At 42.3% G+C, this 7,801-nt stretch overlaps 1 protein-coding gene across 2 annotated transcripts in view; it reads right to left on the reverse strand.

The window, feature by feature from the left end:
• ARID3A (AT-rich interaction domain 3A) overlaps nt 1-6,775 on the reverse strand; it is a 75,556-nt gene extending 68,781 nt beyond the window's left edge. The window contains exon 1 of one of the 2 annotated variants that reach the window (XM_088149537.1): nt 6,342-6,775. The gene's annotated coding sequence lies outside the window, so the exon portion shown is untranslated. Of the gene's footprint in view, nt 1-5,097; nt 5,251-6,341 lie in introns of those variants that run through there. The other variant, XM_088149538.1, reaches the window with a different exon arrangement.
• Between the last annotated feature and the right edge of the window lie 1,026 nt (nt 6,776-7,801).

Consider the following 7,801-nt stretch of genomic DNA (forward strand, 5'->3'; position numbering starts at 1 on the left):
TCCAAATGTCAGGAACTATACAAAATCTAGCCAGGCACAAGCTATGTTTTTTGAGAGTAGCTCCTCCAATGCCTGTCTATAGGAAGAAGGTGGATAAAGAGATGGTAGATATGCGAGACAGAGCAAGAAGAATTCATTAGGACCAGAAGCCTTAATCTGAATCCTGTGGAGGGTGGAAAAAAGAAAGACTACCTGAAGCAAACTTTGTCAATAAGATACTACAAACTTCACATACTTACAGACACATGTATGTACATACAATGCACAGATAAACAAAAGCAGAAGCAATTATAAAAAAAGGGAACAACTTTTTTTTTTAAAACAAACAGGAAGGTGGGAGAGACCTTTTCAGCTTTTGCCAGGAAGTAAAGAGAAAAGCCTTTGGTAAGAAGGGAACAGTGGTGTCGTTTTTAAGACACTATCCACAGTTAATAATTGTGGCTTAGAAACAACCCACCATCTCTTAATTATGAATCTCAAGATAAAGACCATGTTCACACTGTCACAAACAGCACTTTAAATTTTATTTCTACTGATCTCTCATGAGACAACTGCCCAAATAAATTTATTTACTGTGTAAATTTGCATGGTTGCCCATCTTAATCAAATAATGCCTGGTGGCTAACATGAATAAAAAACTGAAATGTTGTTGATACAAAAACACTTGAAAATAAACAATAAAATATGTGCGGTTAAAAAAACAACAATCCACAGAAAGCAAAAACACAAACCACACTCCATGAGAATCCTGGCCCTAAAGCCTTGAGGGAACAGCCAGGTTTTTAAGGCCTTCCAAAAGGTGGACAGGGTCAAGTTACTACACCTCAAGAATTCTCACTAGCCTACTTGCCATGCATAACCACATTACTATTCATAGCCTGATGGCCTAAAAGATGGAAAAAGAAGAGGCAGCAACAACTTTCTCTAATTTATGTTTGGGTCGCCTAGGCATGATTCCTTGCCCCTGGCAACCAAAGCTTATTACCTTATTTTCTTAACATCCACCAAGACTTCCTACAACACCTCTGAATACCACAGGGAAAATCATCTCTTTAGGAAAAAGAAATATTCTGGCAATATCCGCTACAATGTCATAGAACACAATGCTCTTTTTACAGAGGGGAAAAATGTGCAGAAATGAAGATTCTCATGGACAGAAACGGCAAACAAGACCATGCACGCCTTCCCAAAGAGCCCCCAAGCTCGTTCAAACTTGCTCAAATTAATGCACTCATAATACGTAGGGCATTTTCACTGAAAGTTGGAGGCACAGCAAGAAGACTATAGAGGATTCCTCCCAGTTATAGTTAGATACAGAAACTGCCAGACTCAAAGCAGCTTATGCCTTCTTCAATTTTTATCTCTGCAACAACAATCCTATGATGTAGGATAGACTGCAAAATAGTGACTATCCCAAAGGCATCAATTGAGAACCTATGTTTGAGCATGAACTTGAGCCAGTCCCATTTCTCCCAGTCCTAGTCCACTGCCATAAACTCTACACTGCACTGGCTGTATCAAAGAGTTTCTCTGAAACTTGAATTCTGGTGACTCCACAGGTATGGACATGGAGTTGTCTCAGCAACAAAACAGAAGTGGTTTGCCATTGCCTTCTTCCTGGATATTTTTCAACTCTCCAGTCTAATCTATAGTTCTGGAATCTACTGTTGGTCTCCCATCCAAATACTAACCAGATCTGACTTTGTGAGATCCATCAAAGTTTGCTTGAAAAGATATAACTGACTTTGAAAATAATCATCACTGCCACAGGAAGAGAAGGGCCATAGCTAAGTAGCAGAGCCTCCACTCTGCATGAAAAAGGGGCTGGATCCCACCCACAATCTCTCCAGTTTAGTACTGCAAAAGACTTCAAGGAGTTGCTGACTGTGAGGTTGAGCCTTCCTCAACCTGGCTCTTTCCAAGCATGCTGCAATGGCAATTCTCAGTTTGCTAGGCAGCCTGGCCTGGGAACTCTGAAAAGTTGCAGTCCTAATTTTCCAAAAAATACTAAACTGGAGAACACCAGCATAGACCACACTATGCTAGGGGGACCAACGGTGACGTTTGATAGAAGAGGACTACCAGTTTCAGTAGCTCGCAAAAAGATCAATTCACGGAGGAGTACGGGCTGTCAGTGGCCGCAACTGAGAAGATGCTTCTCAGGGATCATCAAATTGCCTGTTTGAATAGCTATTTTCCACTACAACCAACTCAACAGATCTGAAAACTCCCCCCACAATTTAAACTTAACGGACAGCCCTGCCAACCAACCCTGTTCTCTGCCTCCTGCCAAGGGCCCTCTCCCACCAAAGCATGTGGGCCGCACCCATCTTCCCAACTGCCATGGAACCCTCACCAAGGCAAGTGCCTTAATGACATCAGAGGAAGCAGGAACCAATCAGGAGGCCGACAGTGTACACGCTCTGTAATTTCTTTGGCTGCACCGCACAGAGGAAATGAACAAAAATTATGCATTCTGGTTTTCATATCCTCAAGGGAAAAGGTGCAAAATGTGCACTTCCACACATACGACAACGGAATGTGCCCCCAAAAGGAATACAGGTCAGAAACTCCCTGAGAATAACCTCATCTCAGTCAAAAAAGGAAATATATTTCAAATTTCAAAAAGCCCCAGAATATGGAAACGAACACTAATAATTTTACATTCACAATGCCAGTTACATGCAGCTTTTTATTCCTCCACCCCCCACGATAGAATTTTCATATTACGGAAATTTTCAAGAGCTGAATATTATTAACATGGGTAAACCACGTGGGACTCTTCTTGAAGAGTGTCTCATATTCACACACACACACACACATACAAATGAACAGGTAAATTGCAAAAAAAAGTGGGCAAATAATTAAATAATTAATATCAAATATTTCAATTCTTGTGAATATAATGGTGCCTGTTCCTCATTACCTAATCTAATTTAGGCTGTTTATTAATAGCCAAACTCACATATGACCAACATATAACTAGAGATTAGAAATGTGTGCCTCTTGATCCCGGCTTGGATTGGTTGAATTTTGGGTTGTAATAAAGAAAAAAAGGATCCAAACTCTCCATCTCTGTCTCAAAATACACAATAATTTCAAATGCATTAAAGCATGAGAAAAGTGTCTTCTCCTTTTGTTCCTCCTCAAGAACTAAGCAATTCATGCCTGGAAATTAAAGATTAATAATAATGTCTTCATCATGTTTTCTCCTATCTAAAGACCAAAACATTACCAAGTGAAGAAGTCCCCCCTTGCCCAAAGTATCTTACTCCCCCACCACCACCACTTCAAACTCTAGAGCCAATTCCAGTTGCAGACAAGGGTATTACAGTTGTCAAAAGTCTGAGAAAGAGAAAAAAAATAAAAGAAATGGCTGAGTTGGAACCTCAGAAGGCAGCCTCCTCTAAGCTCTGTTCTGGGCAAGAGACATTAACGCTTTATTAAACTGGAAGGCGGCAGAAAGTGAAACAAAGGGCAATTTACAGAAGCCCTTGTTAGCTAAGCAGAAAAAGCTGGTGGGATTTTTCTAGTTACATGCAAATATTAACATCCTAAGGATAGGCAGAAATAGCAAGTTACATGCGCAGAATGGACAGCAAAGAGAAATGCTTCTCTATCATGGCTTTGGTGTACCTTTGCAATTTATATCACAGCAAATTAACAGACATGGCGAATTCTATTATCTGTGCTGCAAATCAATCCCCCATTTGCAAAATGTGAAGCTGTGCAGATCCCAAATGTTTTTTGCATGCCCTCTGTTTTCCCCATGCACAGACATGAAATTTAAGGCTCTTAATTCCTTGGGCAGAATTCTCTGTCAAATGAAGTTAACAGCATAACGTTAATCAGATTTTCAGATTTCTCCCTCCCATCTGGGAAGCATATTCTAAATTCAGCCTAGGAGCAGGAACTGTTTGAGCTACACGTGGTGATGTGCTTTCACACATGGACCACATTCATGGGCTGAAACAGATGTGTGAATTGAGCAGTGGATTTAATTTTGTTAAGAAGAACAAGCCATAGCAGATGCTCAGAGGTAAGAATTAAAATTTACTTCCTGAGTTGTAATGAAGCAAAGATGATGTGATATAGTTAGGAAGTCCTCAGCCAGTTATAATTAGGGAGTCATAAATCAACTAAACATTATTTTTAGGAGACTGATAAATGAGACGAGGAGGTAAGTTGACATTGATCATTTAGGAAATTTTTGGGTTTAAAAACACTGCCCAGCTTTTTTCACTGCCTCTAGCTATTCAGCTAGTATTCATCCATGAAATCCCGTATACAGTACAACCTACATTCTCTGTACCCTGCATGTGTATCTATGAGGCTATGTATGTGTGTGCATGCATTTGCACCATGCCAAATTTTGCAATGGTGATGACCTTGACTACTTGTTATTAGTCATTCTCTCATTAAATCGCGATCATTGACCAAGCCAATTTTTTCCAACTCAAAAAGTAATGTTGGGGGTAGGGAGGCATTGCAGACTAATTAACATCATCAAGCAGTTTCAATATTTTGTCACACTTTAGTGAGCAGTATAAAAAGAACAAAGAGGCAGTTGGATTCTCAACAGCTGGGGTCACCTTTTAACTCCTCCTAGACTTAACTTTTAGTAGGGGAGCAGAAACAGTATGTCCGGGCATAAGGTTGCCCTAGCAGGAGCAAAACCATTGTCCATCCAAGAAGCTAGGCCTCAATGATTGCAAGGCCATGAAACACCAGAAATTACCTCTCAATCTGATAAATAGAGAGAAGTGTGAAAGAATCAGAACTGCAAAGGAAAATCCAAGTCCTCCTCAATCGTGTTTTTCAGCTTTTTTTTTTTTAAAGAGATCAAACTAGTAATTCCTGCGAAGTCAAAATGAAGAGATAGCTCAAAAGTGAGGAGAAACATAGCCACAGGATGCAGACAGTAATTATAACAAAGTTGAAGGGTGCCTTCCTTTAAATGCAATATTTCCCAAACCACAGGTTAAATAATCGAAAGGCAAACCTAATAGGTAAGCAAAAGATACTGCTGCACCCCTGCATGATACACTGGTCCAGCTGGTGCCTCAAAAGTCAATGCAATCAGATCTCTCAACTCACCCTTGCTGCAGACACACTAGAGTGCATGCTTTCACATTTAGTCCACGCACCACTTTGACCTTGAGTCCTTCCAAACAGATATTACAGAAAGGGGCTTGAAGGTGAATTGGCCCAATCTCTGAACAGAGACTCATGGTACAATACGCCCTTTTTGTTAAATGTTCCATTTTAACCATTATACAAGGGGTGCAAGCATAGAAGGTGCCTCCAACTTGAACACAGAAAAACCCTGTCTCTTTGTTGCTGTTAAGTGCCTAAAATGCTGGCTTAATCTACACTCATAATCGCACTTACTAGGGTAGTTAGGCCCAGCAGACAAGTGAGAGAAGCTTCTGAATAAGCAGGCTGTTAATGGCATGCTATCTTTAAAAAGACTATTTCTAGGATAAGGTGGAGAGATCTGGAATGTTAAAAAGAAGGGTACAAGATAAGGGCAGTCCCACAGACCGAAATTAATTAATTTTTTATATATAATCAGGCTTTACAACGAGATCCACCAATGCAGACTTTTTTTTAAAAAAGTGCTCGTTCGAGACTCAGTAATGCGTGTGCAAATCAACCTACGTTGCCTAGAACAATCCAACATAAAAACAGTGGAGGAAAGGTCGCTAAGCGATCCATACAAATGTTAATGGGGGGGGAAGCGAGCCAAATAGATTAGTTTTAAAGCTGTACAGTTACCTTAGAACAAGCCTAAAAAAAAAAAAAAAAACACCTCCGCTTAAAATTAAATTGCAAAATTAACTCAGCCAGCTTGCTCAGGAAACGGAGAGCGAGGGACTCCTTTGCACCCAGAAGGGGGAAAAAACATGAAGGCCCGAAGGAGAGCCGCCCCCGCCCGTCGCCCCCTCCCCCCATTCGCTTTCAAATATAACCATGTTTTTTTTTTTTAAGTAAAGTTAGAATCCAAGGCCAGTAGGAGAAGAAGGAAAAAAAAAGCAGCGACGTGGAGGCGATGCCAGCTCTGGATCCACCGTAAAGCACATTAACTTTATTTAGCCATTTATTTATATCGTCCTATCCTCCCCCCCCAAAAAAACCCTCCATTCCCTTCTTTGGGAGGGAGGGGAAAGATGAAGCTCTCTTCTAAAGCGCCAACAATTTTGTCTCCCATTCGCTCGAATTTCAAAACACTGGACGCGCAAACACACACCCATGGACCCCGCTTGGAGAACCCCGGGCCGTTTGTGCCTTTTAAAAACGCGTTAGAGAAGACCGGATTACAACCGGGGTTGCTATTTTACCTTGCAGAGAGGGAGGCAAGAGGACCCTCATTTTTCCTTCTCGCTCCTTCCTTTATTCCCCGGAACCCAGCCACTGACCCAGCTGGGCCACTCAGCTTTCCATGCGCGACGTTCCCCTTGATCTTCCAGGCAGATCTTTCCTCCTTTTTTTTTCTTCTTTTTCTTCCTCGGTTGCGTCCTCCCTCCCCCTTTCTTTTTCTTCCTTCCTTTTTTTAATTGCGTCGCTTTTAATGCCGCCTCCCTTATCTGGCTTGGATTAGTAAGTTTCCCTTTACAAGCGATTGCATGGCCTTCTCCTCCTCCTCCTCCCTCGATGCCTAAGGCGTGCACAGAGCTGGATAGACAAATCATAGGATGACAAAATAGCAATCAGATGCAAATTCCTAACCTCTGAATCAGGACCCAGCCATAGGAGAGGGTTGGGTCCTGCCCTGCTTAAGGGAGCGTCGTTCAATTCCTCCTGGCAGAGGAAAAACGTGCAGGAAGCCAGACGCCTGCCAGAGACGCGCCGCCTACATCTGCACGTTTCAATCCCTTTAAAGTCCCATGGTACCCTAGGCTCTAACCCTAACCCTCTAAATCCAGGCTAACAAAACCCCATTTGCAGTATAGTCACATAACAAAGCAAATCAGCCATATTAAAGCCTCACCGGATGGCCGGGTTCCCCCAATCTTTAAGACAATGTCTGGGTTCCCCACAACACGCTGAACCATAAGTGACTCAACCCCATTTTAGCTTCGTCTAAAGTACTGCACAAACCCAGGCTACAGAGGGAACATACTTATTACCACCCTAATGCTGTTGGGGCTGCTAAGAATTCCTGGAACCCGACGTGGAGGGGCTCAGGTTTAGGAGAAGAGCTTTTAAATCACAATTCAGCACCAGGAATCCATGAAAAACCCAGCGTGGCAGAAAGGAGAGGGCCGCCAGACCTGCCCAGCGAAACCCCAGACAGTTGCAGACCCGAAGCAGCAGCTCTGATGTTTTCTGACAAGCCGCCCGCTAGGCTCAAAGGTTGTTTGGATAGCTGGGATAAGGATGACCGATCACCCCAGCTCTTTGGAGGGAATCTGCTAGCTCACTTCTCAGATTTTGCTCTGGATTCAGTAAAAGAAAAGGTGGACAGTCATCTAGCTCTTCCTAATCAATCTCCTACATGCCCGTTGTCACCCTCAAAATTGGATGAAGCTGCTACAGTAATAATGAAATCGGGAGGAAGGGGTCACCAAACACTCAGAAGCTGTTTATAAATGATCCAGAAGAGAGGGAACCTTCAACCTCAAGAGCTACATTACAAAGATGGGACCAGGCTAATGTATCCCAGATAGAGTATACCAAACCAGAAAGGTTGCTAAGACAGCAAGAATCCTCCTCTTGCATCTCCTATATCAGTGTTTCTCAACCTTGGCCACTTTAAGATGTGTGGACTTCAACTCCCAGAATTCCCCAGCCAGCAAGG

This window comes from Python bivittatus, unplaced genomic scaffold, assembly GCF_059951505.1.
Source record: "Python bivittatus isolate LINGU-HERP-01145 unplaced genomic scaffold, Pbiv_v1 ctg000580_np1212, whole genome shotgun sequence".
NCBI classification, from domain to species: domain Eukaryota; kingdom Metazoa; phylum Chordata; class Lepidosauria; order Squamata; family Pythonidae; genus Python; species Python bivittatus.